The sequence below is a fragment of the Serinus canaria genome, chromosome 2 (genome assembly GCF_022539315.1).
Source record: "Serinus canaria isolate serCan28SL12 chromosome 2, serCan2020, whole genome shotgun sequence".
NCBI classification, from domain to species: Eukaryota; Metazoa; Chordata; class Aves; order Passeriformes; family Fringillidae; genus Serinus; species Serinus canaria.
Window position 1 is genome coordinate 120235088 of NC_066315.1, and position 22611 is coordinate 120257698.

A 22611-nucleotide genomic window follows, 5' to 3' on the forward strand; every position below is an offset into this window, starting at 1 on the left:
GATGTTTCATATTGTTCTGCTCTCTTTACACCAAGCTGAAACTGAGGAGTAATCATTTGTTATGTGGTAGTAGCTGATGTGGATAAAATCCAAAGTGGAACTTTTTTTTTCCAGTTACACTGATAGATACAGTACAGCTGAATTTGGCCATCCAGAGCTGCAACTGCGACCCCTTAGAATGTTTTTAGCTCTTGCTCAGAGTCTGAGGGGCAGAGGCTACACAAACTGTGTCCTTCAGAAGCGGGAGGGTGGTGTCACACAACAGGATGATCTGTTCCTCAGTTATTCCTCTAAGGTATTTCTAAAGTTTTCCTGTAGCGTTTGCCTCCTGGGGGCTGACACTGAGTACCCACCTGCCCTCTCTGCTGCTCCTCTGCACCCAAGATCTTCAGTCAGACTTTGGTGGAGGATTAGATTTGGTCCGTAGGAAAAATGCTGTCCTGTTTTCATAGTCAGCCCCCAGACAGCAGGGCTGGTGAATTTAGTGAGTTCAGAAACTTTTCCCCAACTAGCAGGACACAGTTGAAGCTGCACGTTGTGCTGGCTACTGGTTCATGCTGTCTAGCAGATCACTTCCAAATGCCTGGAAGAAATTAAAAGCCAGAAAAAACCAACCTCTTTCAGACTGTTAAATACCAAGCATGCAAATTAGAAGAAGTGAAGCTTTTAATCTCGCTTTAAACAGAAAGAAAGATGTTTTTCAAACTTGATATCAGAAAACTCAAGAAAAAACTCCACACCCAAGTTTGTAGATGTTCCATGTAAAACTTGGCTTTAATCATAGGTAGTTTAGCTAAATAAAGCAAAATGATTAAGAGTCAATAAAAACAGAAGTAGAACTGCATAATGACTGAAGATAAGAAGTCATGATTACATATAAGTGATGGTGGCAAAGCATCTGTGCTTTCTCTGAGTCCACAGACCATTCCAGGAGCAGTCCAGGATGGAGTATCGCAGCATGTTCTGCTTACGTTTGAGCTGATTTACTACAGTTGGGATCAATTTATTCCTAACCTGAAATTCTAACCAAGAAGCAGCCTGAGACCATGGCAAGCAATACTTACCTTTCTTCTTCTGTTTTGCTTATTTCAAATAGTGTCTGTTTCAAATGAACAGTCTTGCCTTATTATACCTGTGTATATATTCCATGGCATCCAGCAAACACAAGTCTCAAAATCATCTTCAGTGACAATGTGTTCTGAGGCTTTTTTTGGCCTGAATTATTTGGGGTGCTAGAATAAATATTTTGTTTCTTAAGCAGCAAGTAACACAAGTAAGAGAGATTAACACTTCTGGAAATCAAAGACATTCATATGCTCTATTTTACATAAGCATGTTCTAATGGTTTATGGATGTTTTATAGAATAATACAGTAATGTACCAAGGTCTAAATAGCATTCTGTCCTCGAATAGAGGGAAAATTAAAGATAAACATACGCACTCAGTATCTTGCCTTGCAGACTTTTTTAAATTGATATTCAGCTTAAGGGTTAAATGGACAAAGAGCAGATAGGAATAGAAAGGAAGAGAAAAGGGAACAAAAAAGGGATAAAGCAAAGGAGAACTTGGAAAAAGAAGCAAAGGGGGAAGGAAGGAAGGACGAGGAAAACTTGTCAGACAGGGGCGAGGAAGGAAGGACGGGAAGGCAGGAAGTGAAGGACGGAAGGCAGTACGGCCGGGGCAGGCCGGGAAGGAAGGGACGGAAGGGAAGGCAGCGGAAGGGAACGGACGAAGGGAAGAAGGACCGGAAGGCAAGGAAGACGGAAGAAGGGAGAACGGACGGAAGGAATGAAGGACAGGCCGGACGGGAAGGACGCGAAGTGAAGGAAGGAAAGAAGGAAGGACGCGTAGAAGAAAACGGCAGGCACAGGACGCAGACACCAAAAGTCCGGAGGAATAGGCCGGAAGGAATGAAGCAAGGCGGCAGGAAGGAAGCCGAAGGCCTGCAGAAGCAAGGACAACCGAAGGAAGGAGGACGGCAGGAAGGAGGAGGGTACGGCAGGGAAGAAGAAGGAAGAAGTAAGGACGAGAAGGGAATGAATGAAGAAAGAGGAAGGCCCTTCTTCCTTTCCCTTTTTTTACTTCAGCCACTCTTCCTTCCGCCAAATTCCTTCCGGCCACTTACGTCCGCCACCCACTGACTTCGCAACGTCCGGCCTTCCTTAAAGCCAGTCCTGCCGCCACATTCAGGCATCTGACCGAAAAGGCATGACGCTGATAGCTACGGCCGTAAGGCCGGCAGAAAAGCAGGGAACGGAAGACACGGACCTAAGGGACAAGTCCGTTCAGTACGGCGAAAAGTACGTACGACACGAGTACGGAAGGCAGGACGCAGACAGAGCGTAAGTGAAGACACTCCTCCTTCGCAATTCTTCAGGCCCTTCCTTCCGAACTTCCGTAGAAACTTCCTTCAGCCACTACTTCGACACTTTCCTTCAGCCACTTCCTTCGTGCTATTCGCAATTCTTCAGAACCCTTACATTCGGCCACTTCGATTCATTCCTTCCCGGCCACCTTCCGTCCTTCCTGCCATTCCTTTCCTTCACGCTCGCAACAAATCTCCCTTTCCCTTCAGCCACTCCTTCAGGCAGGTCACACGGCTATGGATATTTCAATGGCGGTCCTTCAGCCAAGCAGGAAGCCCCAAAAAAGGCATGAAGGCAGCCGAACGGAGGAAGAGGAAGGCGAAAACGCCAAATGCCCTGCGGTACGCCAAGGCGTCATGCCACCAAGAAACAGCGAATAGGGAAGGAAGAAACAAGTGCAGTGAGGGCCTTACCGAACGGAAGGCGACGGAAAGGACTACTGACAGGGAGGACGGACGGAAGGAAGGATAGGGCGAGGAAGGCGAGGACAGACAGTACGGAAGGAAGACGAAGGACGAAGCCGCAGTACGGCCGTACGAGGGACGTCCGCATGCCGGCCGTCGCCGGCCGTCAAGGATGCAGGCATTGCAGGGACGGCCTGAAAGAAAGGCCTTGCATTCAGGAAGGGAACGGAGCAGGCAGGCAGGACCGCCGCAGCGACGGCCGATGCCCGAAGGCGCATGAGTCAGAGAAAGTAGGGACGCAACACAGGAAGCATGATAGCATGCCTGCGGCCGTGCAACTGGCCGGCGAAGGCACTGCCAGGACGGAAGGAAGGCCGGAGGCAGGACGGAAGGCGGCGGAAGGGGGAAGCGGAAGGACTGAAGGACAGGAAGGAAGTGGGAAGGGAACGAAGGACGGAATATAGTCAGGTACCGTCCACATTCCTGCCTTCCGCCACCTGCCTTTCCGCACCAACTCCGTCGCCACTAGCACGGCCGCCAGTCCTTCCGCCAACTTCCTCCGCCCACGTCCGGCCGCCAATGCCTCCCTGCAGCCGCCACTGGCCGGCCGGCCGGCCCGGCGGCCGGGCCGCCACAACGATCCGGCCAAAGAAAAGAGGACGGGGAAGTACGGAGGCGGAGGAAGGACGGCAGGACGTCATGAAGTATGCCTTCTGAAGGTAAAGGACGGGAAGGCAGGACGGCATAAGCAGCCTATGAGGACGGAAGGACGGCAATTCTGCGGACTTCATTCCTTACTTAACTTTCCTTAACCTTCCCTTCCCCGAAAAGTCCTCCTTCCTTCCTCAGCACTCACTTCCTTCCTTCCTTCGCCACTTCCTTCCGCCACTTTCGGCCACTTCCTTGACCAATACGCAAATCTTCGCGAAAATAGCCCCCAACTTCCTTCCGCCACGTCATCCGCAATTCGGCAGCAACTTACTCTGCCCCTCCGTCATGAAAGTGACGGAAAGCCGTCCTCCCGTTCCCGGAAGTAAGCCCAAAAGGCAGCGCGCAATAGTCCTGGACGAAAAGACTGCCCCGTCCGACAATCATGAAGCAAATCCTTAATGAACGTACGGCCGCACTGAATGCACGCCACGTCAGGACGCCAATTCATGCTGCCGTCCATCGTCCACAGTCCTGCAAGCAGACAATTCTCTCGGCACGGACTGCAGGAGTCAGACAACGGACCGGAAGCAAGGATGACCGGACGAAAAGACGGAATGTAATGTACTGGCCAAACGGAACGGAAGGCCGGCCGGAAGGAGAAAGGGGAAGGAAGGAAGGACGGGAAGGAAGGAACGGACGGACGGCAGCGGGAGGGAAGATGATGACTGCCTGCCCTTTGCCTTGTACGTACTACATTACAGTTCAGGAATGCCGTCCCTGCTCACGTAAAGGCAGGGAATGAGGCAGTCGGCCACGGACGGCGGAATGCAGGCCGGTCCGAGCCCTTCCCAATCCTCGTCCATCCGTCAGTCCTTGCCTATTACCTGCCTCCCTTCCTTCCTTCTTCCTTCTTCCGCCACTTTCCGCACTTCTCGCCACTTCCGACACTTCCTTCCGACACTTCTTCCGACACTTCTTCCGCCACTTCCTTCCGCCATTCCGTCCTCGCCACTTCTTCCTTCCGACTTCCCGTTCCGACACTTCCTTCCGCACTTCCTTCCCCACTTACACCGCCACTTCCTTCCTTCTTCGCCTTCCTTCCTTCCTCGACATCACTTCCTTCGCCACTTCCTTCCTTCCGCACTTCCGTCCGCCACTTCCTTCACCACTTTCCTTCCTTCTTCCTCTGCTGTCCAGAGCTGACAACAGTTATCACTTATGTCCTTTCCAAACTTCCCTGAGCCCATATTCAGGGCTCCACAACAAGGAGGATTTTCCTTAGGATGAAGTGAGCTGCTTTGGGCTCTATGAAGACTAATCTGAATGTTTTCCTTTTCCTCACTTATTGGACCAGTAAACTTCGATCCATTTTTTGCTTCTTCATTTTCTGCCTCTGTCTAGAGTTGGAATGGTTTGAATACTGTGAAATAAAACACCAACTAAGATTTTCTTTCTTAAAATATTCTGTGAGAGCTACATGACCTGTAGATCCTTGTATTTTGCCAGGAGTTCCAGTGAAATGTGCAAAGCCTCCTCCCATGCAAACCAAAGTAAATCAAGGAAGGTTTTGTGTTTGGCATATTTGTCTGAAATTAATATCTAAAGCCTTCACAAATACCTCTTTTTCTCTCCCTCATTACTGTTGTTTTTAAGAGGCTGTCAGGATTTTCTGCAGATGGGAAAAGAGCTTTTCTTCACCCCCTCACCCTCTGTTGCCAAATATGTAATTATGAGAAGAAGCTGTTCCTGTACAATGTGGTTTCCAATAAGGCTGCACACTTTGAGCTGTGTTATTACAGTTTTATTTGATAAAAGCCATAAAATATTCATAATTTCAAGTGAGTGAAAGCCTGCTGACCACAAAAACATGTACATTTGCTGGCTGAAATTGTAACATCATTTGAGATAGATGCACAAAGATCATGTAGTTCAAGTATTACAGCAGCATCTCTTGTGCCCAGGGAAGCAATTCCCTTGGTCACCACTTAGCTTGGATGACACAAAGCACAGACACTTGGAACAAATAAGCTACATGGTCCAGTCCCTGCAGCAAGAAGGAGTTGGATTTAATGATGCAGGAGATGTGTCTTGATCTGTCTTACAGGCATCAAAGGAGAACCATAGCAGCATAAATCCCTTCTGCACAGCATGTTTTCCTTGGTGGAAAGTGCTAGCAATTGCCTTGGAAGGGTCTGTGTAGCACATTTTGCTGAATGACTTCAGCTCCTTCGTTCTGCCCTTGAGTCCCTGCCAGCACGAGTGAGTTCAGGGGCAGCAGATGGGGGTAGTGACATTTCTAATGGGAAGAGATAGGAAGGAGGGAGGGAAAGGAGGGGGTTCCTGCCTGCAGAGCTTAGGGGAGAGAGGACAGGAGAAAGGAAATTTGGAAAGTCTTCTTGCTGTCAATAGAAATTACTGGGCTTTGGAAATCTTGGATAATAGGCACTGTGCACATGTACTTGTGTTGTGGATCCCAGGCACCCCTGCAGATCCCTTGGCTGCAGTAGGTGGGTGTGTCCATAACCTCTTTTCTTCAAGATACATTTTACTACTGGCAAAAAGAGAAATATATGTATATAAAATGCATGTATTTAATATATATGCATACATATATGCATGCATATATTTGGCCAGGTATAACAGCTTCCCAAAGATTCTGTATGGGAGCAAAACAAACAAAACAAAAACCCCCAACATATTTTTTCCTTGAGCTTTAGCTGAAATGGCTGTCTTAGCTATGAGTATTGTGTTTTCAAATTCAAAGTTCTTGCTAAAATAATTTCTTGCTCACATAACTAAAAGCAAAACTTTTGACAGTGAGCCTGGATGTTTGCTCACAGGAGGGAATAGTCACTGTACTAAGTATTTCTGTACTAAGTACTAAGATTTCTGTCTGCCCATTTCCTTGTGCTGCACAAAACCTTTGAGAACTAGAGAGATTGTATTTTTTTCTTGTAACTTCTGCCAACTGCAGAACACATCCACTGAGTGTTTGGTTCTCTGAGAAGTTTGGCACCATTACTGAAGTATCTCCATATTGATTATGAGGTTGGTTTAGTTCTTAAATATGTTCTGTTCAGTCATATTCCATTTAGACTTTTCACTGTATTACCCACAATTTTTATATTTTTAGCATACCAGCGCAGTTTAACAATTTCAGTAATATAAATTAAAAAACAAACCAGAAAACCAAAAGAAATGTCATACAATAAATAAAGATAAACACAGAAAACAAAATAATGTCTTTAGTCCTCTGAAAGCAATAGAATTGAAAAATCAGTCCTTCACTTACAAGATGCCTAAAGGAGGAAATAATAAAAAACATTGTGCATATGAGAGTGAACAATTGTTCACTATGACTGTGAATTAATTTGGCCCTGTTTTAGAATGACATGGCTTCATTTCACATCTGAATATCAGCTGAACAGACTGGTAGTTATCTTTTCTAATCATATATCACACTGAAGTGGTGTGCTCCATGTCAGTGCATATTGCATGATGTGGAATTTTCCCAGTATCTTTAAAGCATTAAAGATACTTTTATGACACAGATGTAATGTAGACAGAACAATGAACATCATGGATGAAAGTTTCACAGGTGACTGTCAGAAAACAGACTGTCAGCAGGAGTATTCCTTTCTGATTCACTAAGCTAATTTCCAGTGATTCTGACTGCTAATTGTACAGTTTCTCTAACATGTGAAAGTTTTTGTGATTTTAATATTCTAATTAAGGAGGAAAGAGATCCTAAAAACAAAAAAAAAATCTAAAGTAATATGTTATCTAGAACAACCTAAAATATCAGAACAAGAAATGGTATTGTCAGATGAGTAGCAGGGGAAAAAAGTGGTTGTGAAAAGAAATAATTTTGATTACTGCAGAATGTTGTGCATTTATTTTGACCAAATAATTTTTTAAAAATGAGGTTTCAATTCCTTTGCATCTGAGACACTTCAGCAAATAAGAAATATTTTTCTGCTTTTGTTTTTTGACAAATAGTAAATATTCAAGCAAAGATTATTATGCCACAAAATCACAGTGGTTTTGCTGGTAAGCCAGGACTTGAGCTTTGATGTTTGTACTCATGTACTGATGTTTGACAGCCTGGCTTGTCCTTTTGGGCACAGATGTACTCCCCACTTATAAATGACTTTATATGCCTTTTTCTGGAATTGATGGCAACACCACAATTTTGCAGAGTACAACAGGAAGTAAGTTGTCTGGGGGAGCAGATCAAACCATGTATTTCAACTTTGTAAATTATAATTTTCTTTTAGTACTTAAGGTTTTATAAAAAGTGAGTGCTCCAGAAAATAAAACAACTAGACAGACTGATATGCCTCCTCCATAGGCACCTTTAGGAGCATATGGACAGAGTAACCAAAATTTAGAATAAAATAAAATAATTCAGTTAGAAGGGACCTCAGTGATCACCTTATCCAACTATCTGACCACTTAAGTGTGGATCCAAAGCATATTTTAATGGCATTCTGGACTTGATGTGCCAACCTCTGATAAACTCTTCTAGAGGTGTTGACTGTCTCCAAATCTCCTTGAAGCGAGTTGGACATATTCAGCAATATATGATTTTATATATCCCAACCTTGGTGCAGTCATAATGCAAACTATTTTATTTAAGTGTAGGTGAGAAACCTGTGATAAAATAAAGACGTGGTATTTCCTTCCAGATTGGTATTGGTTCTACAGAAAATATTTTATACAAAAGTTACTTTGTTCAAGATGCCAAGCTGGGATGTCTGTGAGCAGAATGGGGACCAACACAGAAATAAGTGTCTTCTTCTGGCCTTGCTGGAGGGACAGCACTGTGCAGAGTCCACAGCCACTGTCACTGCTGTGATGGAAGTAGAACCATGGCTGCTTGCTGTCTTACTGTTGCTTCTTTGACAGGTACCATCAATTGCTGTGATAGTCCTGCTTCTTCACCCAAAAATCACAATGTTCTGTGAGGAAATACAGCATAAAATGATAAATGTAATTTCAGTTTTGGAAACACAGCAGTAAATAAGGAAAAGAGTACACATGGTGTGTCTCAAGGGTCCAGGTCGCTGTGACCCTGAGATACAATAAGTCTCTTTTCCAGCCTGCACGCTTGAAGAATGAGTTGGAGCTCTCCAGTTCTCAGTCTCAAGGTTGTTTATTGCATCTTATCTATAAAAATTTTTCACCTGCCCTGCTGATGTCCATCCAGCAGGACAGTTCCAGGCACTCTGCCCACCCCCAGGGCGGTGTTATCCCTTTACACTAAAAACTATGTATACGATGTTTACAATTACTTTCCAACACCTATCACCTGTGTTAGACAGTGAGCTTCTACTCTAAACCAATCTAAAAGTGCCAACATCACCAGTGAAGATGGAGGCAGAGAAGAAGAAAGAGAAAGGCTAGACACGCCCAAACCCCTCCATCTTGCCCCCAAAACCCCTATTCTAGAAACCCCCAAAATCTATTTTTTCACTGTGTGATAATTTCACTATTATTCTACTTAAACTGCTGTGGCTTGCTGGTCTTCATACAAGGCTGGTAATTTGCTCCACGGGTCATAATCAAAACCACAGGTGTTCTGGGCTCTGTGCCAGGGTTTCTGAGCCCCCTGGCAGGGGTCCTGGCCACTCTGGACACCCAGAGGGATGTCCTGAGTTCCGACAGGTATAAACAGTTACCTAAAATATACATTCAAATGCAAAGTGTTTGAAATATTGATCCACAAACACCAAAATATCCATAAGTCAAGCATTAATATTAGGTTTATTTGAAGGAGGTGACTTTTTTCAAACATTCTGTCAATACAAGGATGACTAAGACACCATAATTCTGTGACAAGTGCTAAAATTCTCCAATACCTCGAGAAATTCATCAATTTCAATTATAACAATCTGTTTTTTGAGCATTTGGATTGCAGTGGTGCCTCCTGTGAGTAGCTTGTAATCAGGACTGTTGCTTCCCTGCTGCATACCATATAAATATTTATGAAATTAGTAAAATAATATTTTAAGGGTTCTTTGAAATGCGAATCATAGCCAGATCCAGAGCACCTACTAAGCATCTAACATCAAGAGAATGACCTGGAATCCCTTAATTCTGCAGTGAAGATTGTTTGGCCTCTCCGAAGGGCAACCTACAAATCCTACACAGTGGGGGACTGGTTCTGTGCCATGCAAGATAACTTTCTGCAGAGCACGGCAGACTGAAACAATTCTTACTTTCCAATATAATTTCCAGTGTAATATGTAATTTAAGGAATTAACATTCTGGAAAGCACATAGCATGACACAGCAGAGGGTATGCCATAACCTAAGGATTTCGCTGTACTACCAAGGCAGAAACAAAGCCAGATTCTTAACTCTGATTGGTCTTGACCATGTGCCTTGTTTGGGTGTTTAATTTGATGTCACATGTGTTTGCCATAAAATTCAGCTGTTTTTTTGCAATGGTCTAGCATGTTTCCAAGAGGTATCACAATGATCTCAGTTCTGGGAAATATAAGAGAGTAGACAAATTAAACTACCTCATTTTTCACCACAATAATGTGGCTGTGTTATCAAAAAGGTCCTAAGACAAGAAGTACATTGCTGCAATCTTTAGACCAAATCACTGAGACCATATCACCCTTTCAGTGATATTCTTTATTTTTAGATTCTATCTGAAGGCCGAGAAACTAAGAAAAAAACAAAAAATATTTTGAGGTACATTGTCCTAGTATGCACTGTAGTCAGATGGAAATCTTTCTGTCTGGTGTCTCTTGCTGGGCCTGGGTAATTTTCCTTGATGCACATAAAAGCAAAGTGCACAATGTTACCTGCATGCTTTTTATTAGTTTTGCTCTATTCATTTCTGTTGGGGCTGGGGGGAAGGGAGGATAATCTTTGACTTTAATCAGGTAAGATAAATACCTAAATGTTCAGGAAAGAAATGGAATACGCTCTGTTTAGGACATAAATTCTTAATAAAACTTCCAAAGTTGCATCAAGCCCAGAATAAAAGGAGGAGGTTGGCTGCAAGTTAGCACCTCTCTTTGTAAAATCAACAGCTGCACTTGGAATTACAGCGCTGGAGAGCTTATCCTTGCTGATGACTGACAGGCTACTTTCTTGCTGAAAAAAAAATGAGCAATCAAATATGGAAGGAAGCCCTGTGCATAGAATCAAATTCTACACATTCTTAAGCATGGCACAAACTTGCTTAAGTCAATGAAGCCCGTTTTTAGGAGGATTTTTGCAGCTTGACCCTGATAAGGTGAGTGCCTACACACAATGTGTCCTTGTCATCATGGTCCTGAATGACTCAAATGACTTGTAATGTGGCACAAAGATTTTCACCTGTAGACTGTCAGTTTGAATCTTTCAAGCAACCAAAAGTTCCTGCTGCAAGAAATTTTATGCAAAAACTCCAAGCAATGTTAGAAGAATATTAAGGCTGCATGTATAGCTGTATTCTCGTTTCAGGCAGGACTGTCATTCATTTTTAACATCCCCCTTTCGGCTACAGCATGATGATTCTGTCTTTAACAACTCAGTCACATAGCACCCTTCAAGCAGTGTGGGACAGGCATTTTCCCCAAATCTGCAGAAATCTTTGCTTTGATGAGCAGAAATCTTTATTCAGTTTCTGAGCACCCCATAAGCTTATCCCAGTCTAAGTGAAGGAAGACAAAATAAGCACATAATTGATTGACACTGTACATCACAGTCATGATGAAAGTTTAGTTGTATTGAAAATGTCTTTCTTGAAAATCTATTGAATTAAAACACCAAAGCAGAAAGGAGAAATACTTGTTTTAACTATGTGAAAATGGGTCCCTTATATAATCAGAAATATTAGTGATTGCTAGTTGTAGCTTAAATAGCTTTTGCCTCCTGGGGTGTTTGCTTTCATCAAATGAAATGCAAGAGATCTAAATGCTCATTTAGCCTTTCCACAGGAAAATCTGACTCTGTTCAGCTTTAAACCTAATAAGAATCTCTCCAAAAGACTGGTTCTGTTACCTTGATTTCTTGAAGAAACTATGCTTTTGAAGGTCTTCTGTTTCCTGCAGATCTCTCCACATATCAGCAAGCTACCCCACCTTCCTTTACTAAAACACCTGGAGCACAAAAATCTCTCACAAAAGAGAAGGCTTTTGTCTAGGCAAGTGACTCAGGTTCTCCCCTCTCCATGTACAGGTTCAGTTTTGAAGATGGGTTTGTTGAAGGGTTGATTGCTGGCTGAATCAGCACCTTTCTATGCTCCCTATGTGAATAAAAACTAACTAAATGAAGATGGTATCTCCTGTGGTGGTCACTTGTGTCGCTACTGCTGCAGCCAGTGGAGTTTTTCTCTGTATGGTTGTGTAGGGAATCTTCTGCAATGCCCTGAGTATTCTTTGAGGAAAATATGTGTTGAGAATCCTGAAAAATCCTGCAAAGCTTGGAACAGACAGAGCTGGTAAGTCTTTGTAATATTGTAATTTGCTTGGGCTAATGATCCCAATCAGTGCTATCAGGTCAAGGCTTTTGGGAGCTGTTGGGCTGGAGGCAAACTCAAATTTAGTCATAGAGTACTGAAATTAAGAGAACTATTTTCTGCTTTAAATGAGGTGTTAATTATCCTAGTAATTGAAAGCAGACTAATTAACTCGGAGAGTGACTGACATCACTCAAGCAGAGTTGTAGGAAGTGCTGAGCCACTGAGGAAGCACATAGCAGAGTGCAGTCAGGGATCCCTGGTCCACTGAGGGGTCCTTGGTTTGTATGGTAATTTTGGCTGACTGCTCTGCCCGGAAGAGGACTGGGCTGCAGTGGTGTGTCCTGGCCTGAGGCCAGACACCTCCTGTGCCTGTGTCCCTCTGGCACACCTGGGCTGCTCCTGCAGCCACCAACTCCAGGCTGGGCTCCACCTTCCTTCTTGTCCCCATGTCCCTGAGGGAGAAAGGAGAGCAATGGAAAGGCATCTGGATCCAGCAAGCACCTCTGTAATTCAGCATCAGCCTGAAAGGGAGGCTGGGAAATGTTATTAACCAGAGTAGTGAACAGCTTCTGTTGCCTTGGAGCTATTGTTTTTGTCTCTAGCAGGGCTGCTTTGAATATTAAAGGAACTAATAGGGATCCAAATTAAAAACTGTGATTAATGTTATGAACCAGCCTAGTGTGCTCACTCTGCGAGAAAGAAAGGGATAATAGATAACAGTCCAAAGCCTGTCTTGCCCAAGTGAGCAAGTTCATTAAGTTGTATGGTGGCTGCTGCAACAAAGATATTTTATAGTGCAAAGTAACTCTTATGTTAGCATTTGGCAGAAAGCTACTGTTCTGGTGAAAACAGAAAACAAGTATTTTGAACATTTTCTTTCTTTCTTTTTTTTTTTTTTTTTTGATTGTGTTGTGTGGCTCTTTTACTGTTAGTGTTGTCGAAGTCCAGAATACTACTGCGACTATATCCTGCAATGATGTGTTCATGAATATTATTTTTAGATGCATCTTGGCCATTTTTTTTTACAGGCATGGTATTGATTCAAAAACACTTCTTTGTGCTTCTGTTATCTTCAGTTACCACCCCCATATCAGCACCGTGCTCTTCTGCATTTTTTTAGTTTTCTTTTCAAGTTCCAGCTATTGTATATAAATATATTTTTAAAAAATTATTTGACTAATAAACTAAATTTAATTTTCATGCAGCTTTTCTATATGGTACATATGGCCACAAAATAATAGTCATTTTTTAATCAGCAGATGCTAAAAATATTTATTCATAATGAAGTACAGAAACAATGATAATAGCTGATTAAACATATGATGAATGTGTGTATCAGTATATCCATCTGTATATAAAACCTTTAGCAGCAGACAGAGCAAAAGGTCTGGAGCTTCTTCTAGCACTGGCTGATGCAGTCCAAGCTCCTGCTTAGCCTGATGCAGGTGTTCACTCTCCCCATGTGGGTCAGGGCTGCAAGTACTGTTACAGCATGAATATGTTGAGTTTATTGGGGTGGAAGCCATTTCTGTGCCAAAGACCCTCTTTAGGTCTTTGCATGTCCTTTCTGCACAGATACAGATCTCCTCCATAAAGATAAATGGTCATCTGAATCTTTTTTGAACATCATAAAAAGCAGACACCAAACCCTCCCATACTTTAACAAAAAAAATAATAAAAACCACACAAACCAAATTACCAAATTACCAAAACACTACTGACCAGTGGAAAATATAGAGATTTGCAAGCTCTACCTTGTGTTAAGAGGTGTTAAGCAGCCACAGCTTACAGAATTACAACATTCAGAGTGCTGAAAAGTCTAGTGATATTATGAGACAGTTCCTTTAAACCTACATGCTAGATGTTCTCAGTATTGGCTCCTGTTTCTGGTTTTATCAGTCATGGCCTGTTCAAAACTGAAGAAATAAAACCTTTTTGTATTCTTTTGCAACTACTGGACAAATTTCACGTGGTGAAAGTTATACAAACACATTAATTTTTTTCAGAGCCAGAAAGTCTCTGCAATGGTTATGGTGAGACTGTGTGACACCATACGGTTTGGAAAGGTTTTTATAAGTATTTAAAATTAATCTAAATTTATGCTTCTGCAGAAATTATTCCAACAGCAGTTCCATGGCATTAAGACCTTTCATTTCCTAGCTTTGAAAAGTGACACTCACCTGCTTTCTAATAGGCTAAGTAATTGCTAATGAGCAGATGTGAGACCTCAAGGATATTCCTTTTACAGCTGTAGAGTGTCTGTTATGCTCCATGCAATGAGAAGGAACCATTCTGGTATTTTCACTCAAACTCCAAGAATAGCTAGACTTCCATTCAAAGAATCTGAAAAAAGGAGATCCATGAAACTCAAACAACAATTTTCTAAAGGTGATGACTTTCTGCTGCTACTGTCAGTCATGGCTGTGAGTGGTCCTTCAGATTTGCAGATAAGGGCACCCTGCACTGCTGGGGCAACGGGGCTACCAAGTGTGAGCCTGCTTCAGGAGGTGGCAGGAAACCAGAAGTGCGATGCTCTTGCTGTCCATTAATGCAGAATTATGCTGCTGAGTCTCCAGTCATGCTGTCCTGAAAGGGGTTTCACTGGAAATCTAGCTACATTGTGGAGAGAGATGCTGAGCCTGGAGATTCCAATTTCATTGCCCAGGTGGCTGAACTGGGGAGACACCAATCTCAAGGATGGCTGGCAGACCAGAAACCTGGGAAAGCATCCTGGACTAGGCACAGAAACTGAATTCTGCCCCTGAATAATTTGATAAAAGCATGTGTGGTTGAGTCTCCTCATGACAGCAGACTGTGAGGTAACCAAGCAAGACTGGCTGTTTATTTATTTAAATGTAGAGACTTCAGCAGCTTGTAGTCCTCCCAGACTTCTGCATGTGTGTCTTCTCCAAAGGAAACCCTGAGCAACTTTCTTTTAACTGAGTTTTTACCTCTCCACGGGTCAGTGTAAATACTGAATGCAATATTTAGTCTAACTTATGTGCCAAGAAATAAAGAATTCTATGTTTGTGGGTTGTATGTGTCTTAAAATTTGTAGACTGTTCAGCAAATAGGAAATCCATAGTCTACAAAATGTAAAGCTGCTTTTTCACTGTGTTCAGAGTATACAGTACGGTGGTCTCAGTAACAAAAATTTAAGTGTTTAAGGATGTAGGTGCTGATACCAGCAAAATAAAATAAAGAGATTGTTTATTAGATTTACCAGGTTAGCACTTCATTACATAACATTGTCCTATCTATTGTATAGCAGACAGTGATGACACTCCTGACTTTATATCTTACTGAAATGTTTTGCCTTTTTCTGGCTACCCCATGAAATGTAAATTTAAGTCTAACCTGAAGAACGAAGTTCTGGGCAATAGTATTCTGTCATCTTAAGGGTAAAACCATTTGTTTAGTTTTAAACACAGATGAGAGAAGAATTTTCACTTTAGTTGGGTATTTGATGACTAAAGAAAGCTTCAGGAAAAAGGAGAATGTAGTGAAATGTACAGCCTGAAGGTAAACTTGAATCCAGATTTCCCTGCCCAGACATTACCTGCCAGAATGGTTTTTCAGCTCCCAAGGCAGCGTGGGAGACACCAAGCTACCTCCTCTGCAGGAAATATCATTGCTATTCTAAGGACTTTATTGGTCATGGAGTAGTACTGAGAGTGGTCACCCGTGGAATTTGTAATAGAATTAAGGACTGTATTGTTCCTATTCAAGCAGATCTTAGGGAAGGAAAAGTTCTTTGGGCTACTTGGAAAGTATACTCTGTTAAACCCATGGCAAATTCCCTGGGATTTGGGTCAAAATAGTGAACAATTTGGGTTAATGCTTACCCTACACACGCCACACCCAGGGTTGGTTCAATCCTGTGTCAGAATTAATTATTTCCTTGCTCTGCAGCTGTGTGGGTTGACCCTGGCTGGACACCAGGTGCCCACCAAAGGCACTCTATCCCTACCCTCCTCAGCTAGAGAAAATATAATGAAAAGCTCATGGGCTGAGAAAAGGACAGGAAGAGAGCACTTAGCAATTACAACCATGGGTGAAACAGACAATTTGGGCTAAATTAATTTAATTTACTATCAATCAAATTGGAGTTGGGCAATGAGAAGTAAAAATTTAAGCCTAAAGCACCTCATGTCATTAAAGACCCATAGACAGCTTAACAGAGACCATAATGCAAACTTCCCACCAGTGCTGGGGTCACACTGGCCTGCAACATGGACCCCATTTGGTCCCTTAGGGCCAGCACAGGACACAGTGTGCTCTCTAACTGATGAGCTGAAAACTTTAATCACCAAAAATGAAATGGCTCTTATTTGTCCAAAACAGGTGACCACTGCTATCAAACATGATACTGGCTGCATTGTCAGAATTGCAACAGAAATAGAACAAACTTCTGAACATCATTGGTATGGTGCTTTTATGAGATATGCACCATCTGCAAACAGCATATTGCATCTTATATTACATCCTATGATCGTTGTACTATTGTGCTGCGTTTTATTCGTTTTGCTGGTAATATATTTTTATGTCTATGTTTATCACACATCTCTCTGTGTTAGAAAAAAAAATCATCAGTTGTTACCTGATTTGGGCTTAAGTGAGGGCCCAAATCCTCCCCTGAGCAAGGCAAGAGGACTAGCAGCTCCACTCCTCACCCAGGCTCTGTTTTCTCTCAGAGGTCTGTGGCAAGGAGCAAGGCTGACTGTCCCTTCTACTCTGGTTTTGGCCCAACATACAGCCGATGTCACACCCCAGCAGGTACTGGCACAACCACTGAGGCACAGAGAGAGCAACATGTAAGTTAGAGAGTTTGTGAGCTGGAGAATTTGTGTAATAATAAAGTGATGAATTAGAGAATTCATGTTTTCTGAATAAAGAGCATTGAGCGCCATTTATTTCCTAAATTTAGTGAGGTCCTGATTTAATTAATTAATTAATTTAATGTATTTAATTAAGTTTAATTTATTGAGTATGTCATCGTGTATACTGAGATATCAAAACAGTATATGACATTTCGGTGTGTGGTAGAAATAAAAAACTGGAAAAGGAAAACTGTCCTTTTCTTTCCTTCAGCTTATGAGTCTCTCTGATTACTAAGGTTTATTCAGCTTATATGTGAGATCAGTGCATCATAAGTTGCCTGTAAATCACTGTAAACAATTTAGTAAAATATTTATTTTTAAAGGAAGGCATCTCTGTTCTGAAGAAAAATCTTTGCCAAGGTACCTAAGCAAGGTAAGAGTTAAAGTTTCTCCCTTTTCTTTGTCACTATTTCTGTAGGTGTTAGGAGATCTACTTTGAGACATGTCTTGATCCAGAAAGGCTGAGGTGAAGTAAGGTTGTTTGCATTTGTGCTTTGTGAGGGTTTACTTTCAACAAATTATTCAAGCTCAGATGTTTAAACATTTGCTCATTTTCTTGTTTCAGCTTATGAAAATTATTTCTATCCATAAAAGAGATCTTAGTGTTTTCTGAGGACTTGTGCTGCTGTAAGATTTGTCGGTCTGTCCTCCTTTGCTTCCCTATGGTTGTCCTTATCTAGGGAATTTTCCTCTGCAAAGGAGACTACAAAGCTTACAGCATGCCATGCATATCTTACATGCTGTCCTGGGAGTCAGCTGCAGAGTCACCATTTCTGTCTGTTGTCCAGTCAATGAAAATAGATTGTCAGTCCTACCATTACGAATCACAACATGGGTCCTGGCTGCCTTGCCTGACTTTGCTTGCTTTATATGAGCAAAGGGGAAGATGGATGGGGCTGGCTTTTTGAAGGAAAAGGCTACACCACTACCTCGTTACTGAGCCAATACACGAATTCTAAAGCCACTCGGCAAATTTCAGTGGAAAACCTCCTTTCCTTTCTTATAAAGAAGCTCTACAGTTATTTGGTGTTTGATAAGAAAGCAGACTGTCTGACAGTGCTCTGGAGAAGCTGCTTCCCAGCAATCTCACAGGCAGTGTTTGCTCATTAGTAGGAGTCACTGGCGGGCAGTGACTCCACCGCGGTCCCCGGAGCGCTGTCAGTCAGCGCCTTTGATTGCTGGGGATTGCTCAAAGAAGTGAAAAATGTTTCCCTTCACCTGATGTGGCTGAGGAAAACAGCAATTATCCAAACATTGCATCTCGCTGTGACAGCCTCTTGTCTTCTGTGGGTGAGGCTGAGTGCCACTCCTGGAGAGGAAGAGCGGATCACTTCAGTGTACTGAGCACTTCAGAGTGCTGTGTCCAGTTCTGGCCCCTCAGTTTGGGAAGGATGTTGAGACACTTCAGCACATCCAGAGGAGGCAACACGGCTGGTGAGGGCCTGGGAACACAAACCCTGTGAGGAATGACTGAGAGAGCTGGGGGTGTTTAGCCTGGAGAAAAAGAGACTTGGGGTGACCTTATCACTCTCTACAACTCCCTGAAGGGTGGCTGTAGTGAGGTGGGGGTTGGTCTCTTCCTCCAGGCAGCAACTGACAGAACCAGAGGACACAGTCTTAAGCTGTACCAAGGGAAACATAAGTTGGATATTAGGAAAAAGTTTTTTACAGAAAGAGTGATAAAGTTTTGAAATGCATGGCCGGCCTGGGGAGGTGGTGGAGTCACCGTCCCTGGATGTATTTAGAAAAAGACTGGATATGGCACTCCATGCCATGGTTTAGTAGAGGTGTTAGGGCTGGGTTGGACTCACTGATCTTGAAGGTCTCTTCCAACCTAGTCATTCTGTGAATTCTGTGAATTCAGTGTGTTGGGATGTGCTCCATCCCCAGCATGGTTTATGTGACGACTGCCCCAGCAAGGGGTTAAAGTGCCATGAGAGGGGGAACTCAGGGAGCCTAAATTGCAAAAGGGATTAGCAGCCCTGTTACACAATACTGCAGGTTTGATTCAAAGGCATGTTGAGCCCACACCTCTTCCCTGTCTGACACCTTTATCTCATATAACATCAGTGTTGAGGGGAAGTAATTGCTGAATTCACCTGCATTTTTCTTGTATATTTTATTGCCTGTTCCTTTAGAAATTCAGTAATCATTTGGCAGAGAGCCTGGTAGCAAAACCAGACCAATAAACTGAAAGTTGGCCATTACATTTGGTTTGCTTGCACATGAGTAAACAGCACAAAAAAGAAGCAGCAATACACAGTCCAGTGAGAAAATGGCAATTTTAAGAGCAAACCAGTACATAAAGAAGTACAAGGAATTCTGTGGAGAGGTGGCAAAGAAATACTCTTGAGGTGTGGAGGTCCTAAAAGTCTGTCTGTTTGAGGCCTGACAGCCCTGCAGAAGCTGAGGCACACATTTTTTGTTGACTCTGCCATGGGATGGTCATTTCTGACAGAGCAAGCTGCTGGGCTCAGAATTCCTGTAGGATTTCTCAGGGACACTTGTCAGGTTTCATTAGTCAATGTCCTTGATGTACTGTGGCAGGAATCCACATGCACTGTCCATGGGAAGTGGCTAATGAAGGTTTTTAAGTTTCAATTAACAGCCTGACAATGGAAAAGCAAATGTGGATACAACAGCTCTCAGCTGCTTGCAAAGAAGAAATGGGAAGAACTCCTTGTAGTCTCAACAAGAAAGAACAAAAATCTTGGGGGAAATCTGTTCTGACATCTGGTTTGTGTTGCTGCAAGTCATCCCTGCAGAGCCTTCCCTGTGGGCTGGGGTGACCTGAGGCTGTTCAGAGCTGTGGCTGTGGTTTGTCACAGGTTTAAGTGACAATACTTTTGGGTTTTGGGTTTTGTCCTGTTGCTTGTGTCACAAATAGTTTGCATAATAATCATCAGTGAGCAAGTGGGAAGTGCAAAAGTGCAATTCATTATCCTCAGGAGAGAGTGTATCATTTTGAGGCATTCCCAGAGCTCAGGAGGACCAGATTTCCTTTGGTGTGCCCAGGGCTCCTGTAAGAGTAACTACACCTGGGCTCTTTTACACACAGAAATCCTCGACAGGTCATGGAGTATCCCTTCCCATTTCAATCTAGAGCACCCCAGATATGTCTGACTGAGCAGTCCTGAGGCAGCAGGTCCCCTTCATCCCACAGGTGATGGACGTGCTGTGCCTGTGCACGTGGTGTTTCCAGGGCTGGCATACCCTGGGCAGAAGCAGACTTCAGGACACGCAGGCTGATGGGATGGTCTTGGTAAGGAGAGAAAACATTTTGGGTCTGAGCTTTAGTATCTTCTCCACAAAGCACTCACTGAGGCCAATTTGCTAATCAAAGTCTACACAGAAGCCCGCAAACACGAATTAATTGTATCTTTACTGAATATTCAGGCTTGATTTTTCAGCAAGTAACTGTTTGAGGAGAACATTCAATGGACATTAAAATTCTTCTAATTCTGAATGAATGATTCACTCAGGTTGAGATTTGCTGTGAATTTAGCTGCTTCTTCAGCTCATGAGCTTCTTACAAGCAACATGCATCTTTCTCTATATTATTTGTTTTTCACTTTTATTTAAGTAGGGCCTTAATTTAGGACCAAACCTGGGGCACGACAAAGAATTTCTGTGTTGGAATCTGACCCTGCATTAATTTATATGCTGTTTTCTTTCCCCAAGAGATGGAATTATAAATAGTCTGAGAGGAGCATTGACTATTCTGTGTATGATTTCAAGTAGTCCATGTGTGCTGTGTTCTGGTACATGGTGTAGCTGACAGATGCTTTGAACTCTGGTATCCAGAGAGACACTCAAATCTTCACTCATGGTTTTGTGCCTTCTCAAGAGGCAGGGAGCATGTTAGGGCAAGATGGCAGATGGTAAAATTTATGATGGTTCAGGAAATGTTAAATATGCTATTTTGGGCTAAGGACATCCTGCAAATTAATTATTCTTGAGTAAAATTCTAACATGAGGTGTTAACTGGCCACAGTTTCTGTCAAGTCCATATAGTTTCAGCTCTGAAGTATTTCACAATGCTGTGGTCTGACAAATTACATTTCTTCTGTGCTGGGATGCTGCTGCTGATACCATTTGGGAGTTTTGTCTCTCTACTTTGTGGAAAAAAAATAAAAAACTTAAATTGCTAAGGAGCACAAGTTTAATTGATACCTAAAAGCATTAAAAGGAGGCATAAGTCACAGGCTCGGGCAAAGTTCACAGGTTATCATGCCATGCAAGATATTTCTCTGGGGGTTTAATATTCTTTCCTACCAAAACACCTGAAGCGCTTCAAAAGGTTTATTTCTTCTAACAAGCCTGGGTGTGGGGTTTCTTTGTTTGTCTGTTTGTGTGGTTTGGGTTTTTTTCCAAATAGTAAAATTTGAATGGTGCTGCAGGTATATGACATGTAACAGCCTGGGGCTAGAAAAAATACAAAAGTATTGATGCAGAAGTGAGCACAGTTATGTCCAAAGGATATCTGCTTGTGGACTTTAGCAGGGCAGATAGTATTTGCTTTGCTTTTCTATTGATTTTCCTTCCTGGCCTTGAGGGGCCCCAGAAAAAGTGAAAAGGGTTGGTGTTTCTCAACCCTCTTAATATAGACATACCCAAAATGATTTGTCTAAAATTTCCATGGCACTGCAGAGAAGTGACCCCAAAGCACCCCACTTGCACCCTCAACATATTCTGCCTAGGCAAGAAGAGAGAAAGACATCACTGGTGACAGTGAACTCAGTTTCAAGTCCTGCCTTGGTGTCCTGGGGTCAGATATGGGATACGTGCTCTGCCTGTGATAAGACAGCATCTAGTAGAAAGCTGAGATAGTTTTTTTTTTCTTCAGCCTTCCCAGGTAGGAATGTGGGCTTGGATCTTGCACTGGATCCCTTCTTCTCCATCCAGGCAGCTCCACAGCAGTACTTGTCACGCCTCAGGGTAACAGAGTGACTTGTTTATCTGCTGCAATGAGCACTGCTGAGTCTTCAGAGGAGTGGAATTACATTCTGCATGGTGACTTGGGCTGCAGCCATGTTACTAAACATTGGCTAAAATTTCCCCTGCTTGTTGCCCTCACTTTATCCCCCATCAGTGGGAGCAATGTTAGGGGCAGTAACACAGAAAAATCTGCAGAAAATGTTGGCATTTTATCTACTCTGTCGTCTTGCTGTCTTCAGCTGGGTGGCATGGTGCTGCAAATATTGTAAATATTAGCCTATAGTTGTGTTGTTTTCCCTGTTGGTTCTTCTGGCAAAGCTTTGGTTAATTTTTTTTTGTAGGTGTGGGTAAGAAAAAAACTCTTCTGCTCCCATTCAGCAGCAGACAACTGCATTAATTCAACATTTAACTTTAAGAAGAGATCAAACACAATGTCAGGGCTCCTTAGGATTTTCAGTGCTTGGTTTTGAGAGTCAGTGAGGAAGACTGTCATGTTTCTGGTTTCATAGAAGCTGCAGCTTTTTCTGGCACAGCTCTGATCAGGGTAGCTCAGCCTGGGTGCACGTGGGGTGAGGAACAGCTGCAGAGCCAGAGAGGGGCGGCCAACCTGTGGACAAGGATGTGGTGGATCTTAAGTCTCTGTATGTAATGCCAGTTTGAAATCTTTTGTTTAGCCAGTTTTAGGGACAGGAAGCTGGGTGCATGATCTGTAAGTGTAATACCAACCTGTAGCTACACTTACAGACCATGCACCCAGCCACCCTGCGGATCTGTGCCTCTCCCATGGTCTTCTGGAGGTTACAAAGTCTAATCTCCTGCCATTCATGACCTGTATAATTTGTGTCATCAGGGGAATTGTTTGGGCAGAGGAAAAGAGTTTAATTAGGAGAACAGTCCTAAAATAGTCCT

The 22611-nt window shown here is 42.9% G+C and overlaps 1 protein-coding gene across 1 annotated transcript in view; it reads right to left on the reverse strand.

Moving 5' to 3' along the window:
* Positions 1 to 22611, reverse strand: part of RPL7 (ribosomal protein L7) — an 886137-nt gene that overhangs the window by 329231 nt on the left and 534295 nt on the right. The window lies entirely within an intron of this gene.